Genomic DNA, 19,651 nt, shown 5'->3' on the forward strand with positions numbered 1-19,651 from the left:
AGTTCAATGTGACCACTGCTCCTGGCATCGGTTTAATCTATCACCCCATTCTGACACTGCACCTCCATTACCAGCCCTATAGTGTGTGTGTGTGTGTGTGTGTGTGTGTGTGTGTATGTGTGTGTGTGTGTTTGTGTCTGTATGTGTGTTTGTGCGAGAGTGTGTGTGAGCTCTGCCACCCAGGATGTAGACCAGTCCAAAGAATCTGCCTCAGGCCTGTTGTGCATGCATGTGTGTGTCTGTGTGTGTGTGTGTGTGTGCGCATGTGTGTGTGTGTGTGTGTGTGTGAATGTGTGTGTTTAGAGTCCTGGTCACAGCACCCTATCTCTTTTGTTCACCACTCCAGCACCCCCTTCCCCTTCCTTGCTATCCACATCTGTGTGTGTGTGTGTGTGTGTGTGTGTGTGTGTGTGTTAGTGTGTGTGTGTGTGTGTGTGTGTGTGGGTGTGGGTGGGTGGGTTTGTGTTGTGATGTTTCTGTGGTGTCTGTGTTAAGATGTATGATTTTATCTGTGCAGTTGTGTATGTCTGGAGGTGTCTGTGTGTGTGTGTGTGTATGTGCATGTGTGTGTGTGTGTGTGTGTTTTCATGCGTGTGTGTTTTGGGGCTGCGGGGCAGCTTTAGGATGACTGATGTGTTGTGAGCGGTGCTGAGGGACACCTGAGACAGCAGGCGGATCAGATGGACATCACTCCATCAGTCAGAACACACACACACACACACACACACACACACACACACACAGAGGGAGGAATGGGAAACACTGAGATGAGACAGAGAGCGAGTGAAGGGGGGTGGAGGAGAGAGAGAGAGAGAGAGAGAGAGGGTTGGATATGCATGTCAAGTCGGAATTTGTGTGTTAGGCAGGTGAAAAATGAGGAAGCTGTTTTGTAGACAGAGCGAGTGTAATTAGCACCACACACACACACACACACACACACACACACACACCTTTTGAGAGGGCCGTGCAGGCGTGTTTGCGTGTTTGTGTGAATATCAGGGAAGTTAATCAGAGCTTTTTAATGTGCGTCATGTTTGTGACGGTGTAGAGCTAGTCGTGTGTGTGTGTGTGTGTGTGTGTGTGTGTGTGTGTGTGTGTGTGTGTGTTCGGTGCGCGTCGGACAACAATCCCCAGGCATAAAAATGTCAGACAGGCTGAATCAGAGAAGGAGAGGGAGGGAGAGAGAGAGAGAAGGAGGGAGGGTTACAAATTCTCTACAAATTGGCTCCCATTCAGGACACAGAAGCCCGTCGATGATGGACAGACAAACAGATAGAGAGCGAGCGACATTTAATGCCGCTTCCCCCCCTTCACCTTTTCACTCGTTCACGCTTTTTTTTTTCTTCTTCTTCCACCCTCACTTCGACATACTCATAAACACATTCCTCTTGTCACGTTTGCCTCCCTCCCTCCCTCCCTCCCTCCCTCCATCTCTTCCCCCGGTCGCAGTGATATTGCAGTGACACAGGCCCATTCACAGGCGGGACACCTGACACTGAGCCGCTGCTCTCACACACGGATTAACACTGGCATTCCTCCATCCATCCCTCCATCCCTCCATCCGCGTTCCCTCCTCTTCCCACCTTTCCTCCTTCCTCTTTCCCTCGCTCCTTTCTTCCCCCCCTCCTTCTTCTGCTCTTCCTCCCTCCCTCCCTCGCTTGCTCCTTCCCTTATTCCCTCCCTCCGTTTCTTCCTTATTCCCCCCCTTCCCTCACTTTCCTCCGTATTCCATCCCTCCTTCCCTACCTTATTCTCTCCCTCGCCCCCTTCCTTATTACCTCCCTCACCCCTTTCCATATTCCCTCCTTCCTCCCTTTCAATGTTCCTTACTTCCTTCCCTTCCTTATTACCTCCCTCTCTTTTCCATATTCCTTCCCTCCTTTCCCTTAATGTTCCTTCCTTCCTTCCCTTCCTTATTACCTCCCTTTGCTCCCTTCCTTATTCCCTCCCTCACTCCCTTCCTTCCTCCCTCCCTCGCTCCTTCCCTTATTCCCTCCCTCCCTCCGTTTCTTCCTTATTCCCCCCCTTCCCTCACTTTCCTCCGTATTCCATCCCTCCTTCCCTACCTTATTCTCTCCCTCGCTCCCTTCCTTATTACCTCCCTCACCCCTTTCCATATTCCCTCCTTCCTTCCCTTCAATGTTCCTTACTTCCTTCTTACCTCCCTCACTCTTTTCCATATTCCCTCTCTCCCTTCAATATTCCCTCTCGATCCTTCCTTTTTCCTTCCTTTGCTCCCTTCCTTATTCCCTCCCTCACTCCCTTCCTTCCTCCCTCCCTCCCTTGCTCCTTCCCTTATTCCCTCCCTCCCTCCGTTTCTTCCTTATTCCCCCCCTTCCCTCTCTTTCCTCCGTATTCCATTCCTCCTTCCCTACCTTATTCTCTCCCTCGCTCCCTTCCTTATTACCTCCCTCTCTTTTCCATATTCCTTCCCTCCTTCCCCTCAATTTTCCTTCCTTCCTTCCCTTCCTTATGACCTCCCTCACTCCTTTCCATATTCCCTTTCTCCTTCCCTCCAATATTCCTCCTCGATCCTTCCTTTTTCCCCTCCCTCACTCTCTTCCTTATTCCCTCCTTTGCTCTCTTCCTTTGCTGTTTTCCTCCCTGCTTCCTCATTCCCTCACTACCTTCCTTATTTCCTCGCTACCTTCCTTATTACCTCCCTCCTTCCCTTCAATATTCCTTCCCTTGCGCCCTTCAATGTTCCTTACTTCCTTCCCTTCCTTATTACCTCCCTCACCCCTTTCCATATTCCCTCCTTCCTTCCCTTCAATGTTCCTTACTTCCTTCCCTTCCTTATTACCTCCCTCACTCTTTTCCATATTCCCTATCTCCCTTCAATATTCCCTCGATCCTTCCCTTTTCCTTCCTTTGCTCCCTTCCTTATTCCCTCCCTCACTCCCTTCCTTCCTCCCTCCCTCGCTCCTTCCCTTATTCCCTGCCTCCGTTTCTTCCTTATTCCCCCCCTTCCTTCACTTTCCTCCGTATTCCATCCCTCCTTCCCTACCTTATTCTCTCCCTCGCTCCCTTCCTTATTACCTCCCTCTCTTTTCCATATTCCTTCCCTCCTTCCCCTCAATGTTCCTTCCTTCCTTCCCTTCCTTACTACCTCCCTCACTCCTTTCCATATTCCCCTTCTCCTTCCCTCCAATATTCCTCCTCGATCCTTCCTTTTTCCCCTCCCTCACTCTCTTCCTTATTCCCTCCTTTGCTCTCTTCCTTTGCTGTTTTCCATATTTCCTCCCTGCTTCCTCATTCCCTCACTACCTTCCTTATTACCTCCCTCCTTCCCTTCAATATTCCTTCCCTTGCTCCCTTCAATGGTCCTTACTTCCTTCCCTTCCTTATTTACCTCCCTTACTCTTTTCCATATTCCCTCCCTCCCTTCAATATTCCCTCTTGATCCTTCCTTTTTTCCCTCCCTCACTCTCTTCCTTATTCCCTCCCTCACTCCCTTCCTTCCTCCCTCCCTCCCTTGCTCCTTCCCTTATTCCCTCCCTCTGTTTCTTCCTTTTTCCCCCCTTCCCTCACTTTCCTCCGTATTCCATTCCTCCTTCCCTACCTTATTCTCTCCCTCGCTCCCTTCCTTATTACCTCCCTCTCTTTTCCATATTCCTTCCCTCCTTCCCCTCTATGTTCCTTCCCTTCCTTATGACCTCCCTCACTCCTTTCCATATTCCCTTTCTCCTTCCCTCCAATATTCCTCCTCGATCCTTCCTTTTTCCCCTCCCTCACTCTCTTCCTTATTCCCTCCTTTGCTCTCTTCCTTTGCTGTTTTCCATGTTTCCTCCCTGCTTCCTCATTCCCTCACTACCTTCCTTATTTCCTCGCTACCTTCCTTATTACCTCCCTCCTTCCCTTCAATATTCCTTCCCTTGCTCCCTTCAATGTTCCTTACTTCCTTCCCTTCCTTATTTACCTCCCTTACTCTTTTCCATATTCCCTCCCTCCCTTCAATATTCCCTCTTGATCCTTCCTTTTTCCCTCCCTCACTCTCTTCCTTATTCCCTCCTTTGTTCTCTTCCTTTGCTATTTTCTATATTTCCTCCCTGCTTCCTCATTCCCTCACCCCTTCCTTATTACCTCCCTCCTTCCCTTCAATATTCCTTCCCTCGCTCCCTTCCTTATCCCCTCCTTCCTTCCCTTCCTTATTACCTCCCATTTCCATATTCCCTCCCTCCTTCCCTTCAATGTTCCTTACTTCCTTCCCTTCCTTCTTACCTCCCTCACTCTTTTCCATATTCCCTATCTCCCTTCAATATTCCCTCTCGATCCTTCCTTTTTCCTTCCTTTGCTCCCTTCCTTATTCCCTCCCTCACTCCCTTCCGTATTCCCTCCTTTGCTCTCTTCCTTTTTCCCTCTCTCACTCCCTTCCTAGTTCCCTTCTTTGCTCTCTTCCTTCACTATTTTCCATATTTCTTACCTGCTTCCTCATTCCCTCACTACCTTCCTTATTCCCTCACTCCCTTCCTTATTCCCTCCCTCCTTCCCTTCCTTATTCCCTCCTTCCTTCCCTTCCTTATTACCTCCCTCACTCTCCTCCTTATTCCCTCCATCATTCCCTTGTTCTTTAGCTATTTTCCATATTTCTTACCTGCTTCCTCATTCCCTCACTACCTTCCTTACTCCCTCACTCCCTTCCTTATTACCTCCGTCCTTTCCTTCAATATTCCTTCCCTCGCTCCCTTCCTTATTCCCTTCCTCCCATCATTTCATATTACCTCCCTCCCACAGTCTTTTCCCCTACTTTATTCCTTCTCTCTTCACTTCCTTAGTCCTGCCCTCCTTCCCTAACTCACTCCCTTCCTTCTTCAATCCCTCCATATTTCCTTGCTTCCTTATTGCCTCCCTCACTTCTTTCTTTACTCCCTCCCTCCCTCCTTTTTGTCCTTATTCCCTCGTTCCCTTCCTTCCTCCCTCCCTCCCCCTTCCTTTTTCGCTCCATCACTTTCTTTCCTTATTCCCTCCCTCCATTTCTTCCTTATTCCCTCTTTCCCTCCCTCCATTCCTTATTCTCTCCTTCCCTGCCTTAATCCCTCCCTTGCTCTGTTCCTTACTCCCTCTGTCCCCTTCCTCCCTCCCTTATTCCCTTACTTATTCCCTCTCTCCCTCGTTCCCTTCCTTATCCCTCCTTCCCTCCCTTGGTCCCTTCCCCCCTTCCCTTCCTTAGTCCTTGGCTCTCTTCCTCCCTTATTCCCTCCCTCCTTATTCCCTCAATCTCAATATCTTCCCTGTGTGCGCTACATGTGAGGGTGGAAATGAGTCGGTTTACGAGGAGAATTAAGTTTCATAACCCACCGTCTCCCTGACCCCTGGTCACATTAACTAGAACAGCCCCGCTGGACATTTACACACACACACACACACACACACACACACACACACACACACACACACACGTATACACACACTCTAGTGGGTCCAATAAGAGAAGGAAGTGTGCTTGGATGCAGCTCAACAGCAAAACCCTCCTTTAGCGTTCCCCTGTGTATCCTAACGGGTTATATCCCACATCTACTCTCGCCGTTTGGAAAATCATTATTCCAATTCACACATCCGCTTTTCCCATCTACAGGGAAACGTCCCGGAGTCGATGGGATCAGGCAATCACGGAGCAAAATGTGTGTGTGTACAAAAATATACACACACACATACGGACCCCGACTACTGACACCCATTTCTTTGGCATGCTACGATATCATTGGAGAAAAACACACTGTTACCCCGGGATATTAAAATGGAGTTAGTCTCCATCTTTGGTGCTCAGCGCTCGTCGCTGTGGTGTTTCTGCACTACACTTCCCAGAGATCACCTGTCAATCAAACAGTGTGGGCGGAGCTTGGATGGTCTGTTGATGCAGTTTGAGTTTCTTTGAGTCTCATGCTAACTACCCAGTTCTTCTTCTATTCATTCTAAACATAAAACGCATCACTTCCTGTGCACCTAGCCGGCACAAGGTGTTTAGAACAGCAAATGCAAAAGCTTCCATGAACTGGTTATTGGTTGTCAATCAGCGATTCATAAAAAAAATAAACAGATCTAGGCTATTGGCCAATGGAGCGACAGTGTGATCTGTTTTCATGACAAGCCAAGTCACAATGGGACAAACTGGAATTAATTAAATTTAACAACTTGGCAGGTATTGCCGAAATAATATATAATGATTGATGCCTCTATTGATTGTTCGTGTGTGTGTGTGTGTGTGTGTGTGTGTGTGTGTGTGTGTGTGTGCTGTCAGCGATAGTACCCGCAGGTAAGTGGGTCACTGGGAGCACACCTGACAGATGCAGCTACTGGAAATGGAGGAGCAGAACTGGGAACTCTCTCTATCTCTGTATTTCTCTCTCTCTCTCTCTCTCTCTCTCTCTCTCTGTCTCTCTCTCTCTCTCTCTCTCTCTCTCTCTCTCTGTCTCTCTCTCTCTCTCTCTCTCTCTCTCTCTGTCTCATCTCCTCTCTGAGTGTCTGTCAGCACCCAAGCCTTCTGCACGATCTTATCTCTCAATTACTGCACCCAGCACATTCCTGTTAACCACACACACACACACACACACACACACACACACACACACACACACCTGCCTGCTTAATGCAAAACATCTCAATTGGAAGTGCTGCACTGCGAGCCGGCTCTCATAACCGTTCTTACATTACACTCCGTCATGAAATAATGGGTCACATTTTTCTTCTGGAGGGCAAAAAAACATTTCTCTCACTAGTAAAAATCACAAGCGCTGAACACTTTACAGCCAAAATGACTTTGTCAGATGATGAGAAATCTCTGCCGCCGCGCTCCATGTTTCATGCATTTCATTTCAATCATTTAAACCATTACAACACACACACACACACACACACACACACACACACACACACACACACACACACACACGTCACGTTCACACACTCCTTTTCTCACACACGAAAACATACCGCTCTCATTCGCCGGGCTCTCTCTCCGCAGAACAAATGAGCCTCACACACTCATAAAGACTTTTGAAATTCTTACTGACTGACTCATGTTAGTCTAAGAAATGTCACAGTGCTGGAAATCCACACACACACACACACACGCATACACACACACATACACACAGACCTCGAAAACACGTGTGCACCCAGGGGCCATTTTGACGAGTGAGAGCCCTCCAAACTGTAATAACACTCAGCTACTCCCTATGAATCATTAGAATATCCAGAAACAGTGCAGACAGCGCGTGTATGCGTGTGTGTGTGTGTCTCTGTGTGTGTGTGTGTGTGTGTGTGTGCCAGGGTGTGTGTATCCATCATAAAAGGGGTTGACAGGGACTTCGTGGGAATTGCAAAAGCGGGGTGGACACCTTTAGCTCGCTGAAGTGAAACTAAACATGTTGAAATGAGACGAGCGTTCAGACACACACGTTTAGCTCCCTCACACACACACACACACACACACACACACACACACATCTGAGCTGAGTTGATGAGTTGCAGTATTATGGTAATAGGGACTCTGCATTGCTATCTGAGGTGAATTAGTCCCATACTAGTCATTCTCTGCTCCAATCCTTCCAGAGTTACAGGGAAATGCCGCAGGGTTGAAGCAGGAACATACTCTGGAATAAAAGCCTGGACACACACACACACACACACACACACACACGCACTCACACACAGGCATGTACACACACACATACATGCATCGACGCACGTGCAAAAATACCAAAATATATACACATGGACACAAACACATACATGCATGCACACATTGACACCCACACACACATGCACACATATACAGTATACACAAATATATGCATACACTTGCATGCACAAATGCATACATACTGTACATTCATACTAATAGACACATACATGCATGCATATACACACATGCATTTACACAAACACACACACACACACACACACACACACACACACACCCACAAGCCTGCATGGGCACAAGTACGCAATAACACACTTCTACACTCACACACATACATGCTCCATTACATGTACGCATGAACATACACTCATGTGAGCACACGTATGCACACACATCACACACACACACACACACACACACACACGCCTACACACTTGCGCTAACGGGCCGTTCTTGCTGTGTATATTTGCATTGCAGTGTTTTATTGCACTTCCTCCTGGTCCGCAGAGTTTCCCTTAATAGGTGATCCCTCCACATCTCTGGAACACACACACACACACACACACACACGGAGGGAATAGGACTGGACAGGACCGAGGAGGCCACACACACTCATGGTAACATGTGCAGAAACACACACAATAAAAAACTGCAAAAACACACACAGTTACACTGTCAAACACACAGTCAGATACATTTACGTTTTAATCTCATCGAGAGCGACTTACAATGAGTGAGCAGGTTGCGTGTGTGTGTTTGTGTGTGTGTGTGTGTGTGTGTGTGTGTGTGCATACCTGCTCACTCATTGTACACACACACACACAAATGATGATCATATACAGTAATAATTGATGGAGAGAATAACGGCACGTAATCAGTGATATTGTGTGTGTGTGTGTGTGTGTGTGTGTGTGTGTGTGTGTGCGCTTGTACTCGTGTGTGAGTGTGTGTGACGAGGGCAAATGAGGGAATTGTTACTCACCAGAGCGCCTACTTACGCCCCCCCCACACACACACACAGATATACAAACTTCTTCTCTCCATGTCTTTCTCTTTCTCTTCCTTGCTTTATGTTCCCTCCTCTCTCTCTTTCTTCAACCCCCACCCACACACACACCTCCACACACACACACACACACACACACACATACACACACACACCTAGGCCTCAAGGTTTTACATGAGAAAATGCCGCTGCCTCTCTCTCCACGTCTGACCCCGTGCCCCGGACAAATCCTGAATTAATTAAAGAGGGAAATCCCAATGGTCCTCAGGCAGGGACACACACACACACACACACACACTCTCTCTCACACACACACACACAGACAGATTGGGTGTCTCTTGCCCTCATACGGTGGTAGGGGATTAGTAGAGCTTGTTCAATGATGGGAGTGTTTCCAGGTTGACAGGGAGTGACTGGGCTCAAACATCCAGTGTTCAAACATTACCTAACGCTCCGCTTAAAGCACTACACCGACTTTTTAGGAGCTCGTCCCATTGGTCTCCTTATCCAGTATGGGACAAGAGGATTGGCACCAAAATCACCTCTGTGTCTCCGGTAGATAGCTCAGTCTGGTGCACATGCTAACGCTTTAGCATACAGTATAGTTAAGTAATCGTTACATGTGACTCTGGGTCTGCTTATATCTCTAAAAGATCTTAGTGGGTCAGAACTGAATTAAGAACTGAAAACTGAAAAAGTGCCATTATGTATTCTGCTCCCTCTCACTGTGAAATGATTTTCTCTTGGAGAGTTTAAACTGAAAATGAAGGATCTTTGCTTTGTTTGGTCAAGATTTAAATAGGTTTGACCTATGTCCCTGCTGATATTAGACTACTAAAATTTTACTTTATTCTCTCTTTTATATAAATTTGACTGCATTTTGACTTTACATCAGTGCCTGTTGTTAGGCTTCAACTTTTGTTTGTCTTCATGCTGCTTTCTTGACTAAAAAAGAGATTCCTCATCTCAGTGGGAGTGACCTGGTTACATAAACATAAAGAAAACCCAGATAAAGTTCCATTTTCACACATTTTTGTAAGTATTAAATAGTCTTTTTACATGCTGAGTCAGTTCCACATCCTCTGAACCCACAAAACCCATTCTAAAACACAGTGCACCATTTCAAGAATGCACGGTTGTCAGCATGGACTGAAGCTGCTGTCGAGCATTTCCCAGAGGAATGTTATTCCTGTCCTGCCTCTCAAACAGCATTTAGACCATCAGACACTTAAACTCTCCACTGAAATCCATACTAATGAAATGTGCTGAGGTGGGTTGGCAGCTCCGAGGGCCTTAAGGAAGAACCTCCATCATCCTGGAGGTGGACGACATGACTGGCCAATACATTATTTGTAATAAAAGGCCTATATCAGTCAAACCCTACTGCTGATTAAGCTTTATTGGACACAGAAGTGAAACTGCTGCCAATCTTCTTGTCTCATTAATTGTAAGTTAATCAGAGCACTTCTTTACCAGTATTCCTTTATGATTTAGATAGCATTTGTCATCTGCCATGATCTCCTCAGCTCAGTTGAATGGCAGTGTGTGTGTGTGTGTGTGTGTGTGTGTGTGTGTGTGTGTGTGGGACAGCTTGTGCAATTAGGGACAAAAGCCGTGTCCACAATTGGTAAAAAGCTTATTTTTGGGTCAGTGGTTAAGGTTAGGTTAAGGGTTAGGTTTAGGCAAGTAGTGGTTATGGTTAGGGTTAGGGTAAGTCTCCAGGAAATGAATGTAAGTCTATGTAAATACCCCAAAAGTGACTTAAGTAAGACTGTGTGTGTGTGTGTGTGTGTGTGTGTAAATGCGCACATATCAGTGAGTTTTCTATCCAATACACACTTGTTGGTGTGGCTGAGTGAGCACTGCTAGTATCTTCCTCCGTATTGAAAGACAGGCTGAAACTGGGCCAGTGACACTCTTAAGTGTGTGTGTGTGTGTGTGCATGTGTGTGTGTTTGTGTGAGAGAGAGAGAGAGAGTTAGAGAGAGAAAGTGAGACAGAGGGAGAGGACGAACGCAGGCTTGTAATTCATCATCTATGACTGTTCAGCTTCCATTACAGAGTAAACAGGCTGCCTCTACAGAAAGCCCACTCACGGGTGGCCGTGCCCCCGTACCGATCCAACCGGCCAGCGCGCGCGCGTGTGTGTGTGTGTGTGTGTGTGTGGGGGGGGGTGTAAGTGTGTGTAAGTACAGTATCTGTGTGTAAGTGTGTGTCTGTGTGTGTAAGTGTGCCCTTCCAACCAATCCGGGAGGTAATTTACTCTAATAACAGACCTGACGACGCTCCAAAACCGTGATTAAAAACCATTCCTATTCTGGGAAAGGTGCATGTGTGTGTGTGTGTGTGTGTGTGTGTGTGTGTGTGTGTGTGTGTGTGTGTGTTGGTGTGAATAACGCCAACAGAAAGTCTATCACCAGCAGGGAGAGGTGTCTCAGTCAGCGTCCGCCCTGCAGGACAGCTTGTGTGTACAGTAACCCCAGGATCAGTGTATGCGTTTGTATGTGTGTGTGTTTGTGGTTTGTGTGTGTGTGTGTGTGTGTTTGCATCCAGTGCCGGTAGTCCTAACACTGGTTTCCTGATCTAAAAATGGTCAGATGATGGAAAGCTTGTCGTTGCGACCCCCACCAAGCAGGACCCTTCCAATCGTCCGTGATCACTGAGACGTATCTATGTGTTGATGTTGGATTAGAGTCTAGGAGTGTGTGTGTCTAGTCTAGTGTGTGTGTGTGTGTGTGTGTGTGTCAGGCTATTTTCAGAGTGCTATGGCAAAAGGCCCATATAAAACTCTGCTATATCTCCGCTCAACATACCAAGTGGCTAAAAAACTCCTCCAGAAAATGAATAATGAGAGAGAAAGTGCTGGGTATTTTTACCTCTGCTATACAAACATTACTGATACTCATCTTTTTTGTGTACATCAGACATACAGTATATATAGATATATATATATCTATATATACAGAGTTCCCATTGTGGCCCTGATGTAAAGTTCCATGACTTTTCCATGACTTTCCATCACTAAACCGGCGTGCTTCCATGACCTAAAGTTTTTGTTCCTTCCTGGTTTGTTAATGTTGCTCAGAAGAGTTAGTATAGTTTCCACAGCTGGGCTTGCTGTGGAGAAAAACCGCTGAAAACAACCATTTAATGCAATGAATGTGTGAAAGAAGTTAAATACACTCTGCTATATTCCTGTAAAGTGACTTTCCCTGTCTGGAATACACCTCTCAAACTTTCATGTTGCAGAAATGCAATGATCAATAGGAATCATGTATAAAGGAAAGTAATTTAAAGGTGCTATGTGTAGCATTTTAACATTTTGAGACATAAGTGTGATTACTGTAAACAAACAAGATCATCTATGAGAAGATTGTCAGCCTCTACACTGCATTTTACATTGTGAGCCACCAGGTCAGATTTGGCAGGAAATCTGCTGCTGTGGCTATCAGAGCTATAGCAACTTGGCTGTCATTTTCGCACTGATAACAACAAACAAATGGACAACAATGGCGTACCTGGCTAGATTGTCAGACTCTGATCGCGCAGATTATATAGAAAAACTTGTTTTAAGTACTGGTGAATGACTGCGGACCCTTATTCAATCAGTTGATGAATGGCTTGCAGACATGGCCAAGTGGCCACCCATCCAATGGCCAGACATGTATCTGATTGAAAAGTCTAGCGTATACAAAAGACAGCAGAGGTCTTACCCAGCCAGCGTCACAGTGTGAAGGCAAAGCCCTGTGATGCATGGGTGTATGTACTGAAAAAGGCAAATTGTACATGTATGGCCGGGTAAGTGTCAACCAGGAGGCTTACTATGAAGCTATAACTAAGTTAGCTGGATTGCTACTTCAGCAGCACCCAGCTGCAGACCCGGATAAGTGCGCTATGCCAGGCCAGGGGCTTCTCCGGGGCTGCAGCTGGGACCCTACTGTAACTGCTGATTTCGGGGGTTGCTTTTATTCTTTCCAGTCTAGGGTGCAACTGCGAGGCATGATATTCAAATATATGGCCACTTACTAAACTAAAATCTTTGCTATCGCTTCTGGGAACTCAGATTACTAACTAACTAACGTGAACTGAGTGGCTACCGGTAGCCTTTCCGCCCCTGAGATGCGCGTGCTAATGTGACGTTGCTCGGAAACTCATCTATAAACTGAAGTTGCTTTATGGCACAAAACAGTAAGAACACAAAACAGTCTTCCAACACAGACAGAGCTAAAGCTTTCAGAGTTTCTGGTAACGGCAGATGGTGGTGGAGGAGTGAAAGGATCGATGGAAAAATCACTTCCAACATGTTTATCCTCTTCAGGGAGGGGGAGAAGGGCAGGAGGCAACAGGGTTTGTGGGAAATGTAGTCTTAATGTGGAGAAACACTCGCACTAACAATACCACTGGTGTGAGATAGAGGCAACCAATCTCTATCATGTTTAAAATGATACATGTAGCACCTGTAAGAAATATCTGAGCAGATAATGTGGACATGTGCTTCTTTGTGAAGACGCTGTAAAACACAAAGCCATTCAGTCCAGGGCATAAATCATTAGAGTGTGTCTCAGCCGTTAACGTCTGAGTGGCTGTTAAACCCACTGCCTCAGAGCAGCAACATGACTCAGTGATAAAACAAACAAGTGTCAGAGCCTGAGGACTTCTAACTCTGTAATCACACACACACACACACACACGCTTGTACCATACCTACAGCCATGCACAGAAACCATACATACAGATACAAACCACAGACACACACACACACAATATGCCCACACAAACACACACGCACACTCACAAAGCAAACACACACCCATATACAAACCATACACACACACACGCACACACTCACTAACCACACTCAAACCATACTTATGCACACAAACTATAGCTTCACACACAAATTAGCATGCATGCACTCGTTCACTCAGAAACCACACACACTCAAATATGCGCACAAACCATACATACGTTCACACACAAGTGCACAAGCATACACACACACACACACACACTGAGGGGATCCAGCTGTGCAGTGAAGGACAGAACAGGGGAGGAGACACAACGCAGCTGGAGCTCAGCACTTAGCAAAGAGACTGACCAAACCTAATGTATGTTATCACAATGCAAGGCTAAAATGCTCCCAGCAGACAGAGAGAGGGGAGAGAGGAGGTGTGTGTGTGTGTGTGTGTGTGTGTGTGTGTGTGTGTGCGTGTCAGAGAGTGATAGAGATAGATGGAGGGACATAGAGAGGTTAGCATGCTAGCGCTATGCTAGACTGAGCTTTCTCTAAGCAGCAGACCCTGACAGACAGGAAAACACCCCCTGAGATCAGTTACAGCGCTAATATGTACCTGTCAAGGGTCCTAATTACACACACACACACACACACACACACGCACACATACTCACACACACACTGTACAGCTGTCAGTGCTCCCAGTTAGTCCTACAAATTAGCAGCTGTAAAGCTAGCGGTGTCCAGAGACTGTTGCTAACTGGTAGCAGCAGCCAGTAAGCCTTGGCCTGCACTGGTCCAGCTATCAGGCCAGTGTTGGGCTTGTCTTTGACCCGGTCGGTCGGCGGTCGGTCGGTCGGTCGGTCGGCGGTCGGTCGGCGGTCGGTCGGTCGGTCGGTCGGTCGGTCGGTCGGTCGGTCGGTCGGTCGAAAGTAATTTCAAAAGTTTTTCTAAAACCCGCCACACTGGCCGGTGACGTTTTTGAGACGATAACATTTGAATTCCTCAGTTGTAGTCTTTGGTTTTTGCCTGTTTTCAAACTTGGTCCCTGCTGACCACCGTACGCTCTCTCTGACCATGAGATCAATCAAATCAAACCAAAACAATGGCTCTCTATCGAACAGGCTGCTGATTGGCTGCCTGTTACGCCGCCCTACACAAAGCAGTAGGGTCTAAACTTCTGTTCCTCCGCCGCCTGGATGGTTAACTGACGCAAGTTTAAACTGAGCATAATTCCCATGTAGTGACATACAGCAGGTGTGAGCCCACCAAAAAAGAAAAAAAGACAAAAAAAGATCCACTGTATACGTGAATGAGCATGTTTTAAATTAAAACTCTAAACCTGCTTTTGTCTCTTTATTAAATGCTTCACACAGTACCTGATTCTATACACAAACTACATGCGTGTTTACATGGTACACACCTTAGACCACTGAGCCACCAGGATGCATATTTATTCTGACTGGGCTATTATCTCAGTTATTAATGGAAGATTAAGCTCCATGTAAAGTCAATTGCTGTAGTTAGGCTTCATTGGGACAGTAGGATATTGTGTTTTGGAGTGATCACACCTCTCAAGGGTAATATGAAATTTATCTCTAATATACACATTTATTTATTTGCATGTTTGTAATCTTTGTGATGAATTCCTTTATCATACGAATCGAACTTCACCATCGTACAGGTTCACACTTCCAACAAGGGGTCACTGCAGGCATGGCTTTATTTTTTTGGGGGGGGTTGCAAGCCAAAATGTTCGGTGTAGGGAGTGTTTTCTGATCTGTCAAATCTGGTCTATGGGGGTTGAACCGCTACTGTTGCAAAACACAGTACAGGCATGTGTAGCAGTTGAGAAAGATGGTTAAAGTCACTCCTACATACTGAACAGTTTCATTCCAAAATCAGATATCACCAATTGAAAAATTCTACTGAAACAAAATGAATGATTGCAGGCATAAATAAAAAACTCTTTAAAGATTATTACACACTGCCACTGTAGCTGTTGGTTAGACCTTATGGTACTACTGATTCTCCTATGATATCACTTTAATATATTCCTTTAGGATATTACATATAGTTTACAGTTTTGCTGTGATATCTGTATAGCATCTGTATAGAGTTTTATCATTTCTACTGGCAGAATTAAATATTCACTTGCTGTGATGATTGCAATAAACTAGCAATAACGTGAGAAGTTATTGTTATGGGCAAAAAAAAGCTATTACGTTAAGATTTTATTATGTTATGGATTTTATTACATTTACATTATGGGCAGTTACTACTTTATGGTCAATTATTATGTTTAGGGCCTTTACACAAAACGGCGACTACATGTAGCTTCATCATCTATAGGCCTAATAACTGCTTTAAGCACAGCAATTTTTGTTTCAGTTTACCAGAGTACTTTTTCATGCCTCATTTTAATCTTAGCCATAGGTTTAATTTAGTTTTTATAGCAGTAATAACCTTGGCAGCTGTCAGGCGGCAGGTGTTGGGTGAAGGCTGCACGTGTACAGTGGTTAGTAGTTGAATAAGAAGCAGCTGGGACTATTGACAGCCTTCCCTCCCCTCTTTGTCTCCTGCAGACTCCATATCATATTCAGAAGTTTGTCAGTGCACCCCAACCCTTTACCTGATGTCATTATGGTTAATGAGGCTGAACCTTGTGTGTGTGTGTCTTGTTTTTAACCCAGAGGACTGATGTCCCAGCTGTTTCATAAGACAATTGCACATGCACACATACAGTAGCCTACATCAATAATGACACAGACATAATGACATACAGAAGAGGCCTCCTCGTAGGCTACTGAATAAAGGTGGACTGGTGCACTGGGCTGTTTCTACAGTAAGGGCAGACTTTACCAACCTTGGGGTCAGGAAAACATATTTAAATGTATATTATTTGCTAATGTAAAATGACTGCCATTGACTTTTGGACTGCAAGTTACTCCGAAAGCCTGCCTGCATATTCAATGGCCAGCCCATAAGCAGCGTTATACCTTTCCACAAAGAAATTATTTTAAGCTATAAGTCTACTATAAATAGCATGCACACACAATGGACCTTATTCCCATGGTGGCCATTTTGAACTTACATTACACTAAGGGGCTCATTTATAAAACTTACGGCAGGTTTACCATGACGTTAGGGGTAGATACTCTTCAGTCTCCTGAGTGATGGTTTTTTTTTTAAGGAGAAACAGAGAGAGAAAGAGAGAGGGATCCCAGAGTCTAATGGAAGAAAACCTACTCTCTCATTTAACTTTAACTCATTTCAATTTAACTTATCCGTTAAGCAATAACATAGACACCATGCTATCACTATCACTCAACATAGTGTATGCTAAAGTGTTAGCATAGAGCCTCTATCACTCAACATAGTGTATGCTAAAGTGTTAGCATAGAGCCTCTATCACTCAACATAGTGTATGCTAAAGTGTTAGCATTGAGCCTACTATCACTCAACATAGTGTATGCTAAAGTGTTAGCATGGAGCCCACTATCACTCAACATAGTGTATGCTAAAGTGTTAGCATGGAGCCCACTATCACTCAACATAGTGTATGCTAAAGTGTTAGCATAGAGCCTCTATCACTCAACATAGTGTATGCTAAAGTGTTAGCATGGAGCCCACTATCACTCAACATAGTGTATGCTAAAGTGTTAGCATGGAGCCTACTATCACTCAACATAGTGCTAAAGTGTTAGCATGGAGCCTACTATCACTCAACATAGTGTATGCTAAAGTGTTAGCATGGAGCACTATCACTCAACATAGTGCTAAAGTGTTAGCATGGAGCACTATCACTCAACATAGTGCTAAAGTGTTAGCATGGAGCACTATCACTCAACATAGTGCTAAAGTGTTAGCATGGAGCACTATCACTCAACATAGTGCTAAAGTGTTAGCATGGAGCACTATCACTCAACATAGTGTATGCTAAAGCATTAGCATGGAGCCTTATATTTCTCAGCTCTTTCAGCATCCCTGCTTCTCTCTTGTCCTCTCTACCTCATTTTCCTCATCTTCTCCTTCTCTACCTATTTTCCACCCTCATCTCCACCCCCTCTTCCTCCACCTCTCCTCCCTCCTTTTCTCTCAGTGAGGTTGTGTCCCCTACATGTCTAAGCCTGTGCTCCCTGGTGTTTGATGTCAGTTAATTTGCTGCAGTGTTGACAGGCGGATGGCCGCTCAGCACAGCATGTGTGTATGTGTCTCTGTGTGTGTGTGTTTATGTATGTGTTTTGGTGTGTGTTTGTGTGTGCATGTGTGTGGTTGTGTGTACACATACATATGCATGTGAGAGAGAGAAAAAGCAGACAGACAGAGCAAAAGAAAGTGTTCATATTTGTGTTTGTCTTTCAATGCTATGTATTCTGTGTGAATGCACGTGTGCATACAACATGTTATACTATGACAATAGTGTGTGTGTGTATGTATGTGTGTGTGTGTGTGTATGTCTGTGTGTGTGTGTGTGTGTGTGTGTGTGTAGGTTCCCAAGCCGTTCTCTCTGGTGTAATTGCTGCGTCTGAATCCGCTGCCCTGGATTACCGCAATTTACTCCCCCGGGAGTGCCGAGCACTGTGGGAAAACCGTAAGCGAGTGCGCGCGTGTGTGTGTGTGTGTGTGTACTTGTGTGTGTGTGTTTGAGCTCTGTGGGAAAAGTGTGCTTGTTCAGGAGTAGGGTACAATACAGCCTTTTCTCCAGCATGCACGTCCATGGAATCATATTAAACTCATTGACCACAAGCTTATGGTGTCCTGAGGCATGCAGGAGCCTCTACCTGTCTGTGGTGACGTGTACAACTACAGTTCAGACAGTCACAGTGGCTGCTGCACCAGGGACTGTGGCACACAGCCGTGCACATGTTTATCAATCACGCAGTATTTGATGCAGCAAACAAGACCATCTTAAGCAGTATTTTCAGAGTTGGATGGGTGAGAGTTCCCCCCATTTTGTGGCAACAGCAGGATACACCTGCTGCTACAAAGCTTTTTCATCACTAACTGACTGTGTGGAGCTTGGCAATGAGACTTTCTGAGACATCAACATATTACTGTAAAATTAATTGTGACACCATGGTATAACTACTGTAATCAAATGACACTATGGTTGAGATGATTGGTAGCCTCTGTCTTACACCAATGGTATTATTAGTGCTAGTGCTTCTCAAAGTTAAGACCACATTTCCCATAAGCCCCGGTGCTTCCTGCCCCTCCTCCCCCTCCCTGAAGAGGATCAACATGTTGGAAGTGATTTTTCCATCGGTCTTTCACTCCTTCCACCATCGGCCGTTGCCAGAAACTCTGAAAGCTTTAGCTCCGTTTGCTCTGGAAGAACAGCGCCCTCTTCCTGTTTTGTGCCGTAAAGCAATCCAGCAGATTTCCCTCCAGATCGGAACCGGTGGCTCACAATGTAAAATGTGTGATTTTCTAGGCGTTGGTCTTGTTTATGTGTGGTAATTATGCTAATGTCGCACATTTAAATATTCACTGAGGTTGCAGCTGTTTCAGTAAGTGTACAGCTTTGCATGCTGGCAACAATATTCTGAATCATATGTATCAAAACCTCATTCCAGGCAACAGCAGCGCTCTTGTGGTTAGAGCACTGACCCAGTAACTGGAGACGGGCTGTTTTAACCCTTCAGGACTGACACGCCAGAACGTGGAGAGAAAGGGCGAGTTTCGGAAGTACTGACTGTGAACTGAGTCATCTATCCCCTTTCCACCTGGTGTTACGATGCCACCTAGGTGATCGCAGTGTAATCGGATAGAGCAAACACCATGTCAAATCCAGGGGTAAATGCACCGACGATGAATTGAAGATCTGATCACCCAAATCGGCTCTGGAGGTGATCAGAGACGCATTTGGCCTCATTCAATGGTAACATATCAACATGTATAGGCAGGGTACTCGTGTAAGGAACAAGTGGGACAAGATGTCTGCTGTCAATTTGGTCTAATGAAACTATTAATAATGACTACCGCGCTGCATAAAACTGCCTTCTTGTCAGCCATGGCTGTAAATGGGCCTTACAAAGACTAAACGATCTGGAAACGCCAGATCCTGAAAGGGCTGCCAGTGAAGAATGCTAACACTACGGAGCATAGCATCATCAATCTCCATCCTCTCCTTCTCTTCAGCTGATATTGTGCTACTACCCATACAGCATCGCATAGTGCATGTACTTTGTGCATGATAATTATTAATCTGTAGCACAATAACCTATTTTTCTTTCTGGGCAAAGTGGGAAATAAAGTTCATACTG

At 45.5% G+C, this 19,651-nt stretch overlaps 1 protein-coding gene across 1 annotated transcript in view; it reads left to right on the forward strand.

Moving 5' to 3' along the window:
* snrpe (small nuclear ribonucleoprotein polypeptide E) overlaps positions 1 to 17,437 on the forward strand; it is a 90,959-nt gene extending 73,522 nt beyond the window's left edge. The window contains exon 6 of the mRNA XM_078283916.1: positions 17,425 to 17,437. The gene's annotated coding sequence lies outside the window, so the exon portion shown is untranslated. The remainder of the gene's footprint in view (positions 1 to 17,424) is intronic.
* Positions 17,438 to 19,651: the final 2,214 nt, after the last annotated feature.

Source organism: Centroberyx gerrardi, chromosome 5 (genome assembly GCF_048128805.1).
Source record: "Centroberyx gerrardi isolate f3 chromosome 5, fCenGer3.hap1.cur.20231027, whole genome shotgun sequence".
Lineage (NCBI taxonomy): Eukaryota > Metazoa > Chordata > Actinopteri > Beryciformes > Berycidae > Centroberyx > Centroberyx gerrardi.